The sequence below is a fragment of the Eleutherodactylus coqui genome, chromosome 7 (genome assembly GCF_035609145.1).
Source record: "Eleutherodactylus coqui strain aEleCoq1 chromosome 7, aEleCoq1.hap1, whole genome shotgun sequence".
Taxonomy (NCBI): domain Eukaryota; kingdom Metazoa; phylum Chordata; class Amphibia; order Anura; family Eleutherodactylidae; genus Eleutherodactylus; species Eleutherodactylus coqui.
In genome coordinates this window covers 67,180,145-67,201,663 of record NC_089843.1, presented here as the reverse complement: position 1 = coordinate 67,201,663, position 21,519 = coordinate 67,180,145, and positions in this window count along the sequence as shown.

Here is a 21,519-nt window from a genome sequence, read left to right as displayed (position 1 = left end):
TATGCCCAACATGTTAAAACGCACTACGGAATGTACTGAGGGCTAACAGTTGCGTTCATTTGTCCGCACATATTGTCATTATTAAAAAAAACATTTGTGTAAATCAAAAAGACTATAAAATCCCAAAAAATTTCATGTCTTCAAGCTGCGGAGCTCAACATTGACTCTTTCGAACCCTCCAAGCTTTGGTCATCCCCCAAATAATTGCTTACACGTAGCCACGCTATTTGCTTTTTAGGTGCTTATTCTGTGTTTAGGTAAAACCAACCTCACTTATGTCGATCAGCCAACTACACTTAGATGTGGATTGGGAAGGTACATTAAGGCGCCATCCATTTGCTACAATGCACGACTGGGTAGTTGTCAGCGCAGCAAACTAGTATTGGAATTAGTACTGCATTTTGTTATTGTTGTCTGTGCCGCGCTGGCTTTTGGTTAACAACTCAAAAATACCCTTCGGTTCACAACACAAAAAAAAGGCAATGCTTCCAAAGGGGTAGGGGAAAGAAGGGAATTATCATGTTTTTGGAAGAAGGGCGTGTGTTATAGTTTTAAAGGGGTTCTGACACGAGTCAGATTTTTCTGCTTTAGCAGCCATTGTTCCCTGCTCTGCCTTATGGACACAGGGAACCTCCAGTCAACGGCTGCGAAATCATAAAAATCTCAGGCGTACCTTTATTCGTGTTGTGTTCTGCAGCGGCGTCATCTTGCAGCTGCCTCTTCTTCTTCCTCCCCCGAGGCATGTCGAGCGGTTCCCCGCCAGGAATCCATGCGTGTGCAGAAGACAGTGGCTCTGTGACAGGAGTCAGGACGGGCCACCTCTCCAATGCGCATGCGCAGCACTCTGGAGTTCAGTTGGGGCGGGCGGGCTGGTCACAGCAAGTACTGCTGGTGATGAGCTTGCAGTGGGCAGGCCGTGCATTTACCTTTGGAGTGGCTTCTGGATGGAGCAGAGCACGAAGCGGTCCTTTGGAACACTCCAACTCTGCTTCTAGAAGCCATCGAAGAAGATTCCCGGCGTTGGGGACATGGCTGGCGATCTACCGTCGCCAGGCAAGGTAAGTTCACATTTTCTTTTTTATTGTGCCTGAACACCTTTAATTTACCCGAACCAAAATGTTTTCTTGGGAAAAAAAACACAAACATTATAATGTTAAAGTTTTATTTATACAATTTGTTAACGCGCCCAAGAAGTTTTATGCTCTCCGAATTCGGTCCTGGTTCGGCAAAAAGTGTTTGCATTTTAGAAAATAACAGTGAAACAGCAAAGTAATCAATTACAAATTAAAGAATGAGCCTCCCTCTGCATCATAGCTTATCCCGTGAGCAAGGTCGAGAGGGAAGCCTTGGGAGGGGCCAGGCTGTGGTTCCATTTGGCTCTGGGAACACACCGACTGGATGCTGCGTGCCGGTGTGCCCACTGGGGCATAAAGCCCTTCAAGGTTATTTCCGGGTGCCCTATCATGTTGCCTGAGAGGGCCCGATTGGGCTGCAGGAATGGGCCAAACAGGTTTCAAAATGGGAAATGTGCGGTTGTGGGCAAACTGCCTCATTGCCTGAAACAAAATGTCAGCGGGCGCATCAACTGCAGCAAGGCTGACAAAAGAGCCGCATTGAGTTGCATCTGCTTGGCTGGGTTAATGCGGCGACTTAAAGTCGCCAGTGTGTGGCCCAATCCATGTCGGGCTGAGCGCTAAGAAACTTAAAGACCTCCTGGTCAACATAGCGACCAACAGGCGTTTCAAGCCTGTTGCGCCTCTGGCATGTAGGTCGCCGTATGGGTGGCGCTGTTTGGATAGGAAGAGGTGTGGAGGAAGAGGGGTCTTGAGTTCCCGAACCCGCCTTTGCCTCTTGATCCTGTTCACTTTCCTGCGTTTCCGGCACGTTGCTGCTCTCTGTGTCTGCTTCTGTGGCAATTTCTGGCTGTCCACTCAAGTTATCAGCGGTCCTATTTCAAACAGTCAGGAAAGGGTTTATTAGCCCCAAAAAATTATACATCAATTCTGAAACATATACCTGTTAATGCCTAAACATTTTTAGAATTTTACACCTTTTTTATATTTTGCGCCCAATATAAAAAAAAACAAAAAACCAAAACCACATACTTTGTATAGGCGTGCCCGTAACAACGCATACACTACTCTGAACAAGCTTTTTATACAGCACGACCAAAAGCGTTAGAAGCAATGCTACAAAACTGAGACAAAATGCTACTTTTTAGCATTTTGCATCACCAAAAATGCAATGAAATTGATAAAAAAAACCTATGCACCTCATTAGCGTACCAATAAAGAAGGCAGCACTTCTCACCAAAGATAAGCCCCAAAGAGCTCCGTCCATGGGAAAATTAAAATTTTACAGGGCTTTGATTTCAGTGAGTTTTGGGGAAAAAAACCCGAAAACTGGGCCATAGTTCTGGAAACGTGGAATAACACCAAAAAAATATTTAACATTTATGTAGCATAATTTTTCACCCCAAACAAACCCCCAACAATCTATGGCTGAAATTGATGAGTTTCCTCTACCTGCGATCATTTTATTTAAAAAAATTTGACAATTTAGTCAATGTACCAGAAAATGGAACCAATAAAAACTGCAGTCCATCACGCTAAAACAAAGCCATTAGCTGCCGTGTTGACAGTACAATGGAAAAGTCATGGCTGTTGAAAAATGGAGATGAAAAAAACCCAGAAATCGTATGGTCCTCCACGCCCAAATAGGCCTTAGCAATACGGCATTAATAGTCTATAGCACTAACTATTTTTGGGTTGGGGAAACTCAGAGAATTGAGTTTGGCCCGGCCTTTTTTCCAAGACAAAATTTGGCGCTGTGCGGGAGAAAGGACATTAAAGAGGAACAGTTGTGAAAAAATGGCTAGCAAGGGGCATATGCCAGCCATGCTGCCAACAGTATTACAACGTCCATTAGCTGTCCCCCCAAAAATTTAAAAAATTGCAAACACAGATAACTGCATCACAAGGTCTCAAGACATCTAGAGAAAAAAATAGCATGATCACCAATAGCGCTAAACCTTTCAATAATTCCTATTCCCGTATGCAAGTTCAACTTGTGTGCGTGACATTGGACATTTGCACCCCCCCCCCCCCCTCTCCCCCAAAAAAACAAAAAACATACGCAGTGCATACTTACGGTCGAAGATCCTGTAGTGGACGCAGAAACATTAACGTTTGTGTGAGATAGTACTGTCTTCTGCTTGTCGCCCCCGCTCCACTTCTCTGTTGCTTTGCAATTTCTTTCTTGTACTGATCCCGGCAGCTTCTCCATTTTTTGCGGAGATCAGCAACTAGGGATTTAAATTGGGAAGAAAATTAGGGAGAAATAATATTTAAGAATGGCAAATGTAAGGGGAAAAAATGTAAAAAGCTAATATACCCTTTTTTGGGGTGTATACGATGACCCTTTAAACCCCAAAAATTCAACTGTAAAGTCAGAGCTCGCCTTATATACCAGGAATACAGTGTCCCTAAACAAAAAAAAAACAAAAAAACGCCAGCACCGCTGACCAAGCCTGTCGCTCCCTCTTGCAGACCGGCGGAGCATAACTTCCTGCAAGCGGAGCTTGAATGCAACATTTATTGACAGCATGTTATGGCTGGGATTGGCTAACGCCAGCCTATGTTAAGTCCCCCTTGCAGCATGCACCGCTCTGACGACGTGCACGAGTGTGCAACAGCCTGCAGGTGCGCTGACAGAGGTGAGTTTTGCATTTTTTTTTAGGGGGGAAACTGTATTCATGGCCTATTAGACCAAAAGTCGGGGTCCGTCTTATATGCCCCGTCGTCTTAGCTGCCGAATATACAATACCTGTTTACAAAACAATAGAGATGTAGGCAGGGCAAAAAGAAAGATTAATTGACGGTTCCCCTCCATTGTACTCTATGAAAATCGCCCATCCAATCATAGTGGTGCTGTAACTACAGCATGTGTTTGAAAACATCGGGTACAGGCATGCTTAGAAGTAAGGCCTAATTCCCACGTGCAGATTTCCGCTGCGTATCACGCATCGAAAATCCATGCAGTTGGCCCGCGCCTATTAGTTTCTATTAGACCAAATAGCACAATGCTCATGGGGCGGATTTCCACTGTAAAATTCTGCCCCGTGAAATCACACTTTATCACCCGCGGCATGTTCTATTTGGCCTCCTTCCCACGTAATGCGCGGCGGAAATCCGTTGCGTTGCCCGCAGCTATTAGGTTCTATTTAACCTAATAGCACAATGCTTACGGTGCGGAATTCCACCGCGGACTTCCACACTGTTAAAAACAACCGGCCTCACGCGCGGCATGCTCTATTTGCCGCGGATGTACGTGCGGACGGCTTCCATAGCAGTCAATGGAAGTAGTCCGTCACTCTATCTTCCGCTGTAGCACAGCGGAAGATAGCGTGAACCTGCTTTCCCGCGTCATATGGCGTGGCCGGCGCAGCATATCATGCTGTGGGCGTGTCATATCACGCGACCGTCACGTCACATGACGCAGCAGTGCGTCACACGACGCAGCAGTGCGTCACACGCTCTATTGCGCATGCGCGCCATAGATCCTGGCATCTCTCAATCATCAGGGCGCAGGCGCCACCTCTATCTCACTCCCAGGAGTGCCCTTACCCTGACTAGACCCGCAGGAGCAACCGCGCATGCGCGGTGACGTCATCCACTTACGTCAGCCAAAGGGCGGTGTCTCACCTCTCCCGGTTGCCAGGCAATACACAAACAGGCTACCCAGCCCTGTGTAATGTTAACCGCGCTTCCACGGGACTAGAGGTTTCACATACTGCAAAACTCAGTGGAAGACAGCAGCGGGACGATGTAATATACTAAAATATCAGATGTCCGTCTATCAAGATCTAGATATACTATAATGGCTGGGAAATATGCATAAGAAGACCTATATGCCCATAAGCAGCAAGGTAGCATAATTTAAAGCGTAATTGAAATAGCAATAAATGTATGAAACAAGCGGTATTATAACCCATGTGAGGACCAACCACACTTTATACTAATGCTCAAGGAAAAGACTCAAACACAAATCCACCCTATACTAAATTGTCCTTGCACTAGGGTCATAGACCACCCAAACCAGATAACATTGTAGGAATATGAGAATGTCAGACTCCATTAATGCGCAAAGAAAATCTTTATTAAATAAATTCAAAGTCCAAAAACCATTTTTGGAAAAAACATCTTTAGAAAAAACATTTTTTAGAGAAAACATCCATTAGAAAAAACTATTTTGATAATGCCACGCATAATTTTGAATGTTGCAATAATGCTTGATCTGGAAGGCTGCCCAACTGTGGCACCGCAGGGTAAGGGCACTCCTGGGAGTGAGATAGAGGCGGCGCCTGTGCCCTGATGATTGAGAGACGCCAGGCAGCAGTTCCATGAGCTCATTATGGGGAACCTGAGGATTTCAGACAGGTGTAGTATACTCTCTTTCTATGCATATATAATTCACATTGAACGGAGATCAGCTGTACTGCCCTGCTCTGGATTTGCTGTCACCACTTGTGGGTTGGACACTGTGTCTGACCCAGTGCATGATTGGTTGTGATTTCTTTATCTGTGGATATATATTCTGTCTCTGTCTGTGTCCATGTTATGCTTGACAAAGATCTGAGGAATGAAACGGCGCTATCATTGTATTGAGGAATAAAGATGACTTTTATCTAAACAGAAACAACTCTTATTTTCAGGGGGTGTCTTATTTTTCAATGAAGAATTCACATTTATTGTTAAACCCAAAAAATGAACATTTATAATGCAATATTAAAGGGGTTGTCCCGCGCCGAAACGGGTTTTTCTTTATTTTCAATAGCCCCCCCGGTCGGCGCGAGACAAACCCGATGCATGTGTTGAAAAAAAAAAACGGATAGTACTTACCCGAATCCCCGCGCTCCGGTGACTTCTTACTTACCTTGCGAAGATGGCCACCGGGATCTTCACCCTCGGTGGACCGCAGGTCTTCTGTGCGGTCCATTGCCGATTCCAGCCTCCTGATTGGCTGGAATCGGCACACGTGACGGGGCGGAGCTACGAGGAGCAGCTCTCCAGCACGAGCAGCCCCATTCAACACGGAGAAGACCGGACTGCGCAAGCGCGTCTAATCGGGCGATTAGACGCTGAAAATTAGACGGCACCATGGAGACGAGGACGCTAGCAACGGAACAGGTAAGTGAATAACTTCTGTATGGCTCATAATTAATGCACAATGTACATTACAAAGTGCATTAATATGGCCATACAGAAGTGTATAGACCCACTTTGTTTCGCGGGACAACCCCTTTAATGGTATTGCAGCTTCCAGACACCAGGGAGAGCTCATCACAGCAGACGTGTACAGCAGGAACAGAACGTACAGTATGGACTTTTACAGCCAGCAGGGGGAGTTCACGACTGCACGCTCATACAGCACAGCAGGGACAGGATAATGGCGGCAGGAGACAGGGTAACGCCAGACTGTGGGCAGATCTACCGGTACATCTGGCGGTAGGAGACAATGGGAATGGCAGCAGGGGACGGGCCTCTTGATGACTTGCCTGCACATTTACAAGCGATGGCTGCAGAAGGGAACATCGGGATCGGCGGCAGGTGACTGTCTTCATGTCCTGCATGCAACTGCTCTGCAAAGGACGGTGAAGGTAGGGGACAGCGGCGGTGGGCTAAAAAGAATCACAGCTGCATGCTCTGGTGTTCTGTTCGGCAGGCATGCTTCCATACAAAAACACTTTACTATGTCTTACTATCGGGGGATGCCTTATATTTGGCACTTCTGCAAAACCTCTTCTATGTCTTACTTTCAGGGGATGTTCTATTTTCGGGGGAAACACGGTAGTTTGGTTTGCCATGCCGTTTGTGAGCGTTAATTCGTTTCCATCTGCTGTACAGCCATGCAGGAATAATACATTTCTTTACATTACTGCTTGCGTCTCTCTGGATCTTGAAAGTTTCATATGTATAGACAATAGCGTTTGCATTCCATGAGAGCATAGCTCTTACTGACCAAATATAGACATAAAGATCAAAAGCACATATCCAAACACCAGCGACATTGATATGTAATATCTGAAGACAAAAAGGAACCATCATTATGTACAATTATTAGTTGTATTTTCATTCCATTTGGCTCCAGAATTAAACACATCACATTTGAGTTGTGTCCAAGCAGCGATTTAACCACTTGCTGTAATTTTAAATTATATGTGGAATATGTCAGGGCAATAAAGACAGATATTCTGTGTGAATAGCGTATCGGAGCGCAACCACAAAAAAACAGTGTGGACTTCTTAAGTCTAAAAACAACTTTATTTTGCAAAGCCAAACACTGCAGTGACTATTGGTGAGAACTCATTACGTCACAAAACCATATTGCCTGTGGACTGTGTGGACACTGTGATAAAGTCAAACTGTACATACTGAGCCACACACTCGTCACTGGGACACCGTTGTAATTATCCCAAACATGTGGCCCATTATGCTAACAATGTAGCTTGCAGAACAACAATGAGCGATTAACAGGCTGGTCGCATGGTTGTATTCGCAGTACACATGCGATGTCCTGCGAATACTCGTTTGGGAAAAATAAGCACTCATGACCGACCAGTGGTTAAGAACTGTTTAGTGTCATACAACTACATGTTACTATTTCGTAGCTCGTCCATCAACAGTGTTGGTAGTTCATAGTACGCAACAAATAAATGAGGGGAAAATGGCAATAAAACGCATAATCTTTGAACATTCGCTCACGTATCTTGTGCTATCATTGTCGCATCACATTCGCATTTTCGCAGCGGCTACAGCGGCAAACTTATTCTGGAGTTGAAATGTGCAGCATGGGCAGTGGCTGCCACCGCTTTCAGGAGCACATGCAGGTGTGACATGTAGCCTATCACCATTTTCACGTGTCGACCATGCAGTGCTAGGGTATTTACGGGGCAGGGAGGGTGTAGACCGGGCCGGAGCTGTACTGTGCGTCTCTTTAACCAAGCTTCCGTGCACTCCCCCCTGCTCTGATTCCCAAGATGAAGGTGGCCGTGGAGACTCTATTTGAATCTGTCCTAGGCTCCCAACCGACAGAGGAATGCTTTTGGTTACTCTCGCAGTGGAGTCTCCACGGTCGTGGCCGCTTTCCATGCAGAGAGAGCACAGTACACCTCTGTGCCCAACAGCTGTGGGGATAATGGTCAACAGCAAGAAACAGAACCGGTTTCTGATTTCTTGCCCTTTTTGGAGTCGTTGCTAAGCCCTCATGGGGCCTGGGAAGTAGCAGAACCATCTGTGCAGCCACCATTGCCACAACAAACTATCGAACAAGCAGAACTTGCCGAAAACCCAGTTGGTTGGGCAGCTCCAACTACCAATGTCCTCCTTGACCCGGTGGCAGTGCAACAAACTTCTAGCCCAAAAGCATCCACCATCAATATTCTACACCAAACAGTAACACCAATCCGTCATCCACGGCATAGACATAGGCCTCTGCTGCGCGTGGCAAAGTTAGTAAAGCGTCAGGGTACAGCCACTTTGCGATTGAGAGCTGGACCACATGAATGGGACACGAGTTCCGATGTCGAAATAGTCCAGTCAGGGCGTCATGTAGCTTCCAGAAAAACCACTGCGATGTCTGCCAATACGCCCAAACAAATGCCAAGCACTGATCACAGTGCAGTAGTTCATCAGCATACTACTAGTGTGCAACCTTCTGGTGTTGAGTCGTCAGATCGTGTAGCGGACCAGCATCCAACTTTTACTAGGCAGACACATCTGTCTATTAATGTTGGTCGGGGGCCAAAAGTACCCATAAAGCGTTAGTTACTACGCATACACGGTCGGAAATTGATTCTTTTTCAGACTAAGTTGACTGCCACAATACATGTGTATGTATATTCACATATTGAAATTAACCACGCTAACATAGCTTTTCAGTGTTGTATGAACTGGCTGTGGGTCCCAAAACATTGCATGCTATGACGTTGCCTGCATTCAGTGATAGTTTGTAAATTCATTAGTTTTTAGTTTAAAAAGCTTGAATAGCACATTAACATGCAGGCGATACTTTATATACTGTAATTAAACAGTGATTTTGGTTTATTTTTTTAAAATTGTGTGTTTTGTGAACCTTAGGGATAACCAATATTGCGTTTTGATGGCTCCTAAATTGCACTTACAGTTTTCACGCGCCGCAACATTTTCCAAAATGTAAACAAGTGTTAAGTTAAATGTAGAAATTTTTTGGCCCAGCGCTGAAGTCTTAAAGTATACATTTGGTCCGTCAACAATAGCAACACCTTGGACACTTCTCCTCGCATCCATACCTAACTCCTGCAAGTAGGCAAGTTTAGTTTTGGGTATTGTAGTACCTTTTAATCAGCGTGTTGCTTTGCTTTTTAATTCACAACCCACATTTTGAATAGCCGTATAGTGTTTAACCTGTGACAGTTCATGACAAATCCCAATGAACACAATTGCTAGTACTGTCATTCCTGACCCGTAATACTAAAGACAAAAACACCATGTTCATATCTTAGTTACAAGTGCTGTTCGCGTGTGTCAGGTTCTTTCCTCACAGCGGTTCAGATGACAATCAATGTGACCAATTGTATGTACTACATATTTTGTTCATTCCTCATAAGTTCCATCCTCCGGCACAATAGTTTTAAAACATTTGCCATGTGCAATTAAAATGCCCCCGGACTGCGATACAACTAGCAAGCTTTGTATATAATGTATTTGTATTTGAGATTTAATAGGGAAGAATGAATTAGTGCAAATGACAAATGTGTAATGTTCTTGTGTACTACTAACCTGCATGTAACATTACATGGATGCACTCTCTTTTGCACAAAGCAGGACGTTAGCTTTTCGTCATGGGTTATTTGTTAAAGGTAGTTGCAAGTTGTTGGGTCACCAATCTGTCACTGTCATAAACGTATGCTAAGAACATACACACCAATTACAGGTAGCATGTGTTGTTGGTTGTCATTAATATAAACACTTGTATGTGTGAAATTAGCGATTAAATCTGCAAGGGATCATTTGTTGCAGAGTTTTACAGTAGTACAACTGCAATACAATTCTATACACCTCTGGCCGCGTCTCACTGGGTCTAGTGAGTGTACTGCATAAACATCTGAGCTATTCAAAACATCGACACATAGTGGTAACGCGTAAGCTGTTGCAGTACAGTTCATCTGAAGGTAGGCAAACCCCGCTACATAGTAATTAGAGATGAGCGAGTATACTCGCTAAGGGCAATTGCTTGAGCAAGCATTGCCCTTAGCGAGTACCTGCCCGCTCAGGAGCAAAGATTCGGCTGCCGGCGGGGAGCTGCAGGGGAGAGCGGGGAGGAACGGAGGGGAGATCTCTCTCTCCCTCGCTCCCCCCTGCTGACTGCTGCAACTCACCTGTCACCAGCGCCGGCAGCCGAACCTTCTCGCTCATCTCTAATAGTAATGTTTGTTCTGAAGAAGAAGGAAACCATTACTATGTGCACTTAATTGCTGCGTGTTCATTAGATGTTAAACTCAAATATAGCAGCGCGCCACGTTTAGAGATATTCACAGGTACTGATGCAACCTTGCATTGCCATAAATAAGCCTATGGGAATAATGCTGGGCAAATAAAGAAACCCTGACTGTCAGAGTACCTTATCATTTCTGATAAACTCCAAATACAATGTGGCTTTTACTCGCTAAACAGTTTACATGGATAATTGTAAAACTATTGACACATTTAATCAAGCATATTTTACTGCACCAACACCAGATGACATTTTGTCTGATGATTCGATATACAAAGTGTTCGGGCTGTGATTAACCAAAACGTCACATCAGGAACACCACACTTGTAAGCGGGACAGCTTTATTAAACACAAATGCAGTAGGTCCACAACGCTGATTAGACAATTTTCTGGTCAAACATGGCAGGAACGAAACTCTGTGCGCCTGGTTTTACTTGGAGCAAACATGCGATGAGGAGTGAATTCTCTGCGTGCAGAATAAGCGTTCATGGACGCACATTGGTGATCTGCTGCTATTTGAAAACTATCACCATGCCAGAATGGCGGACGGCGTTGATTTGTTGTTACGGCTCCTAATGCAACGGAACTAAATATGGAAGCTAAATGCACACCTAATGCACACACTTTAACATTAGCTAAGGTGTCTTGCCCAGGTCTAACCGCATTACATTTTCCTTTTTGCTGCCCCTTCATTGGCCTAAAAAATACAAAAGTCGTGATTGTATGCTCGATAGATGCCAAACACCGTTGCTGGATCACGTCTTCAACATGTGTCCATTCCGAGCGAATGTTTGCGCCAAAGCTGTTCGCCAGGGTGAACACAGTAATGTAGAAATCAGACGCCATTTTGTAGTATACGTTTTAAAGATGGCACGCAGGACATCTACTCTTGGCCGGCAAGCGGTACAACTGCTGGTAAAAATTATGGACCAGCGTGATCAAGAAAGCCTTAGACAACCGTACCTCCATACTAATGCGCATCTCACCCATCTTTTATCACATTAAGTGGTGCCTAGCTGTGCAGATACTCGAATTCAAATGCATTTTACCCATAACACAAGCATATGATTGGGTCACTAAACAAGGAATAAAGGTCAAGGTGCTGAACCTTTTATTGATAGAAGAATGTAAATGGACAGTACCTTGGATTTAATCGGCATAGGGGGCAGCTTTAGGAAATAGTCGCCCCACAAAACACACTGTACGGTACAATTGCTAACGGGAACATACAGAGCACATCCATTCTGCATATGCGTGTGATTTGTCTTTGCGGATGCCCGTAAGTCAAGTTGTAGCGCTAAAATTCCACTCGCAAATCAACCAACAACCAAAAGTATTACAAGTAATGCAATGAAAAAGACAACAGAAGATCGAGCAAAAGGGCAATATGCCTTTCTACGCTTTTATTGCTCATCTTGGAACTAACTTCTAGCTGAACATAGCGGTAGCTTTACATTGTAGCATTGAAATGTAGTAGTGAAGTGCAACGCTTAGCTTTCCACCTTCATTGCTAATGCCCGTAATCCATTGTGAATTTGTTAATGCTGTTTCCATGGTGTATGACAATTAACAATATGTCTGATTCTTAACATTAGATATAAATGGGTTGCCATACATTGAAACCCAGGTTAACATCGCATGTAAGCAACATAAACTTTAATTGGCCAAAGATTTTATAAAAGCTACTCAAATTTGCAGTGCGCCCATAAGCGGCAGTTACAGATTTGCTTTTGCTAAAAGATGGTGAATTGCTGTGCATGTTTTTGGTAATGCTCAGAATGAAGAGCAATCAGTTGGGCAAGTACGATTGTTCACTTTTTATATATCCTAATACACGCATAACAAATACTATTTGTATATATAAAGCTAGTGTTAAAAACATGTATGTAGGCAGACATTTCATTTCTTGTAAGAACAACACGTATTTGCAATTATGTGATAAGAAAAAGATGTAGGCATATATTTTTTTCAAATTTTTTTTTTAATTACTAATGAAACCTGTTGCAGTAAAATATGCAAATGCACAACATGCAGAAAGGCACAATAATTGCATAATAACCATTAAGATTCAGGTTTGCCTATAGAATAGCAAACGCAGAAAACTGTACAGAACATACACACTTTAATTACAACATTATTAAACAAGTTCAAGTATTCCAATTATAAAATTTAACTCGGAATAAGGGCTGCCGCATGCCTCAAAGCCGCGTACCGATATTTACTTGCCGCTACTCTTCCAGCTCGGTCAACCGGTCCAGAGTCTCGCTGGTGAGAAGTAGAGCTGTGCACGCTACTATGTGCCTCCGCAGCTCGCCCGTGTCCTCGCCCCTTGGGTACCAGTCCAAGGCTGAAAAAATAATGAAAAGGGTCAAGTTAAAGTAGACGTAACTCATTTTCAATTCAGAGACACATACCATTACTATCTGCCCAAACATGGGCCACTGTAATGGCTGTGAAGTTTACCATTTAAGTTAGTAGCACTGCTGCAAGGAAAGAGCTTGTTATTGTAAAGGGAAAAAACAAAAATAGTATGAAGGCAGTAGTTAGAACCGCATATGCGAGTACCTCTAATAAAGTTGGAGATACTGCTAGGGTCATGTGTCGGCGCAAGGCAATTAACAAGGCTGAAAAGTTTATGCACTCAAATTTACGTGGAGAATAATGCAGTGGTGAAAGGAACAGCTGCTGGTTGCAAAATGTGTTGTATTGCCATGCACAAATCAATTAAATGGACAAATCGTTACTATGGACTGATGCTAAGGCTCCTTCCTAATGTATTATAGAATTAACATGGGATTGCCAACACATAGAAATATGCCAAGCTTCATCATCTACTTTGGCAATTGTGCTCTGGCCAGAATGTATTTCAACCACCTAGAGTGCAGCCAGCATGCTATGCAGAATTTTCAGCTCGCTTGGTCATTACAGTTCACGTTGCAGTACCTTCTGCTAAAGCAGAATTTAGTGACTAAAATCGTTGACAATTTTCTCATAAAGTTTTTTCATAACTTACAGTCAATAGATTTGCAATCCTACCTCGCTCCCTCAGTCGGATGAGTCTACGAATCGCACGCAAACCGCCAGGGTCTTTCACCTTGAGATCGCTCCATTTCTTCTGGAGCTGCGCACGGGTCTTGACGGTGCCATAACGCCGCTCCAACGTCCGGGCGACCTCCCGGATTATACTACGTTTATGTTGATTTGGGTGGACATATGGCCCTTTCAGTCCGTCATAATCCCGCCGATCAATTATCTGCACCAAGGTTTGTACCTCACGGCAGCCTAGCGGTTTGGCGTGACATTTTGTTCAGCAGTCTCTGCAAAATGGCGTCGTATTGCGTAAGCAAAGTTTTCCCGCGAAAATTTGTTCACATTGCTAGCGCCTTGGAGGCGTGGTCCAACGACGGCGGATCCCATCAATAGCGGGTACAATTTCACCTCCAGATTCTGTTCGCCGCTATAGGCGCAGCGAAAAGGAGAATGCGATGCGCCAACGCCGGTTCTCTGTTGCGTTTTATGAACGGTCGTCACTGTTGAAGGTCGGCCTACAATACAATTACGTGCAGCTTTATTCCAATAAACCACTCCTCACCACTGTTCGGTCGCAGGAGCACCAACGGGGAACATTGGAGAACCGTCTGGGGAAGGCATGCTGCCACCTTGCACAACCATCAACCATGCTTGTGCCCTTCGATCAGAGGGTCTGTCTGAACAACAAAACCATTAAAGTTAACATAAAGATATAATACCATGGTCGACTTTGCACTCTGCAATGCAATAGCCTTTAACCTGCTGACACTGGAAATCTCAAGTGCTGTCTGCTTGCAGTGTCTGCGTGCCGCACATTTTGGCTTTCGGCCGTATTCCTCATTGGTGGCTGTCCTGTGCGCGTGCTGTTGGAAAGGGAGGAAAGGAAGAATATTTTTTTTAGCCTTAGAAACGCGGATCATAAAACATTTAGAGCCTGACGCAAACTGTACTAGCAAATTGTGTATTATTCTAGGGGGCAATCTATCATTATTTCCATAGCGTTAAACCTCTGGATGTACCTGTGTAAGTTGTGTTAACAGCTATGAAAGGCCGGACATAGTAGGCGTAAAAGAAAAATGACAGACTTTCCGTGGAACTGTCCTAGCTGTCAATAATGATTAAATATTGAGGTAGAGCAACACAGTAGTGCTTTACAATCGCCGTCTAGCTATTCGCTTGCACAACAACTACTTTATCAATCGCGTATAGAGAAGAAATCTAAGAATGCTCCTTAACAGTATTTTGGATGCCTAAAATATTTTCCATAAGGATTGTGAAAGTGTGAGGTTTTCAAGTTATTTTCACAAGAAAATTCTTAAGATTATGAGCAACTTTGCCGTTGCATTGCAGTATACGTTTCTCTATCTTTGCAGAAATACTGTAAGAATATGGAAGCTGGATGATGCGCCATAGCTGATGACATAAGAGGTTTTGACAAAAAAAAACTTATGGAGAATCAAGAATAAAGTGGCGTATTTGGTAGTGGTAGCATTGCAGGAAATACATACTGTCTGCCTGTGCCGAACTGAATAATCGCTTATGTTGCGCAAGAATGTTAATAATTTGCCCTTTTTTTTTTTTTAAACACTGTCATTCGCCAATTACCAGCAACATTTCGCAGTAATGTGCGCCTCCAGTTCGATACGATACACGCGAGCGAACATTTTGCGTGCATCTCTTGCCGCTGCACATTCATAAAACCATCACACTCAACAGATTTCAAGCCCTACCTCGCTCCCTAAGCCGGATGCGCCTCCGGATGGCACGTAAGCCACCCGGGTCTTTGCCCTTTAGATCACTCCATTTTTTCTGGAGTTGACAGCGGGTACGGACGGTCCCGTAGCGGTGCTCCAATACCCGGGCGACCTCTTGCAAAATATTGCATTTGTGTTGGTTTGGGTGCAGGTACGGGCCTTTCAGGCTGTCATAGTCCCGGCGATGCATAATTTTTACAAAAGCGTGCACCTCGCGCCGGCCGAGCGGGAATGTGCGGCAAGACATTTTCTTAGACTACTCTCCAATATGGCGGCTTATTGCGTAACCACTGTTTTCCCGCACAAAATTTTTGGCACGAAAAGTCGCTCGCATTGCTGCTCCTTTGAAGACGTGATCCTACGACGGCGGAAGCCAACTATAGTGTGCGCAATTGCAACTCCAGAATAAGTTCGCAGCTGTAGCTACTGCAAAAAGGAGAATGCAATGTGGCAACTCTAGCGCAAGACACCTGAGTGAATGTTCAATGATTATGCCTTTTGTGGCCCTTTTCCCCTCATTTATTTGTAAGTGTGCATGTGTGTGTGTGTGTGCGCATGTCAGTGTGCATGCGTTTGTGCATGTGTGTACATGCATGTGTGCGTGTGCATGTTTGTGCATCCGTGTATGCATGTTTGTGCATCCGTGTGCGCATGTCAGTGTGCACGTGTGTATGCATGTCAGTGTGTATGCATGTCAGTGTGCATGTCAGTGTGCATGCGTGTGTGCATGTCAGTGTGCATGCGCATGCCAGTGTGCATGCGCATGCCAGTGTGCATGCGTGTGTGCATGCGCATGCCAGTGTACATGCGTGTGTGCATGTCAGTGTACATGCGCGTGTTTATGTCAGTGTGCATGCACATGCCAGTGTACATGCGCGTGTGTATGTCAGTGTGCATGCGCATGGCAGTGTACATGCGTGTGTATGCCAGTGTGCGCGTGCCGGTGTGCACACGCATGCCAGTGTGCATGCACGTGTGCATGCGCGCGCGTGCCAGTGTACGTATCCGTGCGCATGCCAGTGTACATCGTGTGGGCATGCCAGTGTACATGTGTGTGTGTGCATGTCAGTGTACATGTGTTTGTGCATGTCAGTGTGCATGCATGCGTTGGTGAATGTTTGTATGCATGCATGTGCATGCCGCATGCGTGTTGGCAAGTATGCTGCATATTTTCAGAATTGCATTTTGTTACGCTTTGAAATAATTATTTTTACCTTTTTCCCCCTTAATTCTCTGTTGCAGTGGATAAAATGCGAGAGAGGTGGAGGAGCGCCAAGGACCAGTGGAGGAAGAATTATTTGGCAGTTCCTAGGAGTGGCGCTGGAGGAAAGGCAAAGCGGCAATATTTGTATTTGCACGAAATGGGATACCTAGGCCGTACAGTTGGGATGAGGCCGTAAGTATACATTCGCACTGACACGTGTTAACCCCTTCTATTTGGGGCTTGTTAAGCAATGATTTTGGGCAGATGTTAATCTCCATTTCTCAAAAAACCATACCTCTTTGTAATTTTCTTTCAACACTGTTGAATAAAGGTTTGGTTTTTGCTAATTTTTATTGGTACCATTTTGAGGTACATACGACTTTTGGGATAACTTATTGTCATTGGAAAATGCTAAAAAAATAGCATTGTGGCCTATTTTTTTTGTATATTTTTACGCTTTTTAACGTGCAGAAAAAGGAAGTTGAATTTATTGAACGTGTCATTGCGGAGATGATGATACCAAATAGGTTATTTGTTTTTAAATGCTAATAAGAAAAGAACAATCCAAAAAGGTGTTTTTTTCCCTTTTTTCTTACCATTTTTAATTTTTGCACATAATTTTGATCTTTTTTTTAAACCATGTGTGTCCCTGTAGGGGCTTACATCATGCCATGATGATCACTATGATAAGGCATGGCAGGACAAATAGGTTATTTGTTTTTAAATGCTAATAAGAAAAGAACAATCCAAAAAGGTGTTTTTTTCCCTTTTTTCTTACCATTTTTAATTTTTGCACATAATTTTGATCTTTTTTTTAAACCATGTGTGTCCCTGTAGGGGCTTACATCATGCCATGATGATCACTATGATAAGGCGTGGCAGGACTTCTCTCCTGCAATGCCTTATCAGTTATTACAGCAATCATGGCCAATGATAATACCGGGGGGGGGGTTATAGGTGGCGTCCTATCATGGCAACCAGCCAAGCTCTCTGCTATTACATTGTGAGAGCCCGCAGAGATCACAATGGAGCACGTTCCCTCTGTAAGCCCTTTTAATACCGCGAGCTACATAGATCGCGGCAGGCAGACTATCAGTGACTACCAGCTCCCTCTACCATATGGCGTGCGATCTGTTATGATGTAAAGAGTAGAAGTCGTCCAGGCAGCATCCGTTAAAATAGCTTCTTTATTTAGATATAGAACATCACAGGTGAGGCAAGCAGCAGCCATGTATCGACCCTATACATGGGTCTTTCTCAAGCCTTGGGGTCGATACATGGCTGCTGCTTGCCTCACCTGTGATGTTCTATATCTAAATAAAGAAGCTATTTTAACGGATGCTGCCTGGACGACTTCTACTCTTTACATCTACACTTTATGGTGGATCCCTGGAGTTGGGATCCGGTTCTAGGCTCTTCATGATACCTTGCACCAGTGGTGTTTCTTAGATTGGAGTGCTGCTGTTACTTTCTTTTCTTCTTTAGATCTGTTATGATCTTGTGCTATCCCTATGACGTATGGGTACGTTCTGTAGCAGAAAGTACTCTGCTGCCAAGACCTACCCTGACGTCAAGTGAAGAGAAGGGGTTAAAAACAGCTGTTCTGAGAGGTTAACTACTAATTTGTCATTTCTTCACAGGACAAGTGATCGTTTACCTGAAAGGGAGCAGAGCCCTTCCATTGAGTCCGTGGAAGGCAGTGTGGCCTCGCCAAACACACCGGTCTCTGTGGCCGCAGCAGAAGAGCAGGCGGAGAGCTGTGGCGAGTCTTCCAGTTCTGCTGCACCAGCTAAAAGAAGAAGAGTCAGGCCCTCTGCCGCGGATTTAGCCGCAGAGGCCGCAGCAGCTGCAAAAAACCAAATACGCCAAGAGGTCCTTGAGGTGTTGCGGGGGTCAAAGGAGCCTGTAGACACACTAGAGGCGTATGGGCAGTACTTAACTGCGTCTCTGTGCGCAATGCCGGAAGACATCTGCATTCGGGTGCAGGGATGTTTCACATATATAATCGAGATGGCAACGCCACCCAACCAGCCATATGAGGTATTCGCATCGGTCGACCAATGCAAACTAAGGTTTTTGCAAGGCCAAATGGCAGCTGGGTGTCTGGCACTACCACCACCCACTCCTCCCCCACAAAGCCCGTCTGCCTACTATGGACATCAAGCAGGGGAACATGGTTGTTCAACAGTCTGGCAGCCACCCTACCCACAATATGAAAGGAGCAGCTCCGGGCAAGATTGGGCCCACGAAGTGCCCTCAACATCCCAAACTAATCCCCCTCATTATCAAAACTTATAATGTGAAAATGTTTTTTGGCAATGTTTGTATTATGTGTTATACTAAAAAATTACATAAGGTTTTTTTTTTTTTTTTAAAAGAAAAACGATTAAAGTAAAATATTTTATTACCAAAAAAAATGCAATAAAAATTGTTAAGATACCTTTTCTTATTCTTTTTTTTACGAGCCATTTTTTAATGTAATCTTTTACAATGTTTGATTTACTGTAGTCTGCTTTCCTGGTTAGTGCTTCACCCTTGCACTCGTAGCAGGGGATATAGAGGTCAAGCGTTTCCGCTTGTCTTCTGTATCTGGCTTTTCCCCACTGTAAGCAACCGGCTGTCATACAGCCGAGTGCTCCCAGTGGAGGTTGCAGAGGACAAGCGGGGAGCCGCTTGTCTTCTACATCCAGGTGGTCGTCTGCTCAGGAAGACCCAGCTGTTATAAAGTGGAGCGCTCCGAGCAGGGAATGCAGAAGACAGCTGGGCCACTTTTTTCTCCATACTCCGCCTGTCATCAGGCAGCGGGATACAGCTGAAACAATAGTATCAGCTATATCCAAATGTGAATCGCTGATAAGGCTCATCTCTGTCTTTCAGCATGCTGGAAGACAATGATGGGTGACGGCTTAAAGAAAACTGGACCAAGTCAGTGCAGTTACACACAACGATTATCGCTCAAAAGACGCTGCATAAAGTTATAACATAAATGACAAGAAACAGATTTTCCAAAAACAGTTTTTATTAGGACTAATTTTTTTTTTCAAATTCCATCCCAAGGAAAAAATGAGGTATTGGTTCATAATATGGTCAAAGTTAGCTAAAAGACAAATAGTCACTAGAGCAAATTTTGACCATATTACTTGAGCTCGCAACCCATCTACTTAGATCGCGGCAGGGAAGGGGTTAACAGCGGGGGCGCTTCTCCGATGCCCCCCGCTGTTGCAGCGGGACGCCGGCTACTAGTGACAGCCGGCTCCCACTGCGGGATAGCGCGAGAGCTGCTATGATCTCGCGCTATCCCCATGATGTAAGGGTACGTCATTTTGCGGGAAGTACCTGCATGCCATGACGTACCCTTACGTCCTGGGGCGGGAAGGGGATAAAATACAGAAGCTTCACATGATAAAAATATTATCAATGCCCCGCAGATGGAGCAGGGGATTTTGTGAAGTGCATGCATAGCAGTGAGGAGTATGTAGGCAATGGCGGTGTACGCAGTGCATTAGCAGCAAGTATATCTATTGTAAGGCTTGAGGGACAGTTAGGAAGGAAAGCCTCATGGGATCTGGGAGCTTTATATACAGGATAGATGGATGACATGTCACCTTCTATGGAGGAAGTTTTCTGGTTAACCATGATATATTACAAAGGTCATTACTGGGTCAGATGAGATGGAAGAGAGTGAGTTCTGCCCAGTGATGGACTGGTTGGCAGCAGCAGATGATTGGCTGAAGAAAAATGGCGGGAAATGCCTGTGGTTGTCAGGCAGAATCTGGTGGCCTGATAGTGGCTGGTGATTGGTCCAGAGGAACAAGCTGGGAGGAGCAGCAGTGAGATATGGAGGTGCAGAGATGTGGGCCATCATCATCTGGAAAGGAAGCAGCATGCAGCATCCAGGTGACAGCTCCCTGTTCCTGTCAGCTCCCCTCACAATTCCTGTCACAGCTTCAGAGTCTCTGTGAAGATGGAGGACCTTCTACAGCGGCTGATCGTCAGCGAGGATGAAGTGGTCAGTGAGGAACAGTTTCACAGATTTCTGGAATCCCCTGCGCTGAAACCTGGCAGCGGGAGCAGTGCCACCAGATGCCAACACCAGCAGGAACAGTGACACCAGATGCCAACACCAAGTCCTGTACTGCTGTGGGTGCAGGGTATGGGTGAAGCTCGACAAGATGGCAACGGCCCCTCTGCCAAGTCCTGTGCTGCTGTAATGGCAGCGTACAGGTGAAGCTCTACAAGTGGTGAGACCCCCGGTAACAGGTGGTACCCCTGGTTACTGGCACCTGTGTATAGAAGGAGTTAGCTTGTGTACCAGTTGGGAGTGATTTCGCACGGCGGTTTTTGTGCTCGGATTTGGCGGGCCGGAGCCAGGAGCCGGTCTATTATGGGGAAGACATGTGAATCTTTCCATTATGCTTTCTCTCTGCTCCTGGCTTTGGCTCACAAGGTGCTGGGCATGGGGGCCATCGTGTGAGCGCCCCCTAAGGTAGATTGGTCAGTTTTAAATGTGTTAGTGTTAACCCTTACTAGGCTGTAAAGAAAGGGCTAGTCAGGGTCATGATGGGGAAGGTATGTCTGCTTAACTATTGTGTTTTATTAATGGTGTCATGTCTGAGCTGAGCTGACTGAGCTCTGGGGTGACTGAGCTCTGGGGTGACTGAGCTCTGGGGTGACTGAGCTCTGGGGTGACTGAGCTCTGAGCTAACTGAGCTCTGGGGTGACTGAGCTCTGGGGTGACTGAGCTCTGAGGTAACTGAGCTCTGGGGTGACTGAGCTCTGGGGTGACTGAGCTCTGAGGTGACTGAGCTCTGGGGTGACTGAGCTCTGGGGTGACTGAGCTCTGGGGTGACTGAGCTCTGGGGTGACTGAGCTCTGGGGTGACTGAGCTCTGGGGTGACTGAGCTCTGAGGTGACTGAGCTCTGAGGTGACTGAGCTGTGGGGTGACTGAGCGCTGGGGTGACTGAGCGCTGGGGTGACTGAGCGCTGCAGGAGACTGT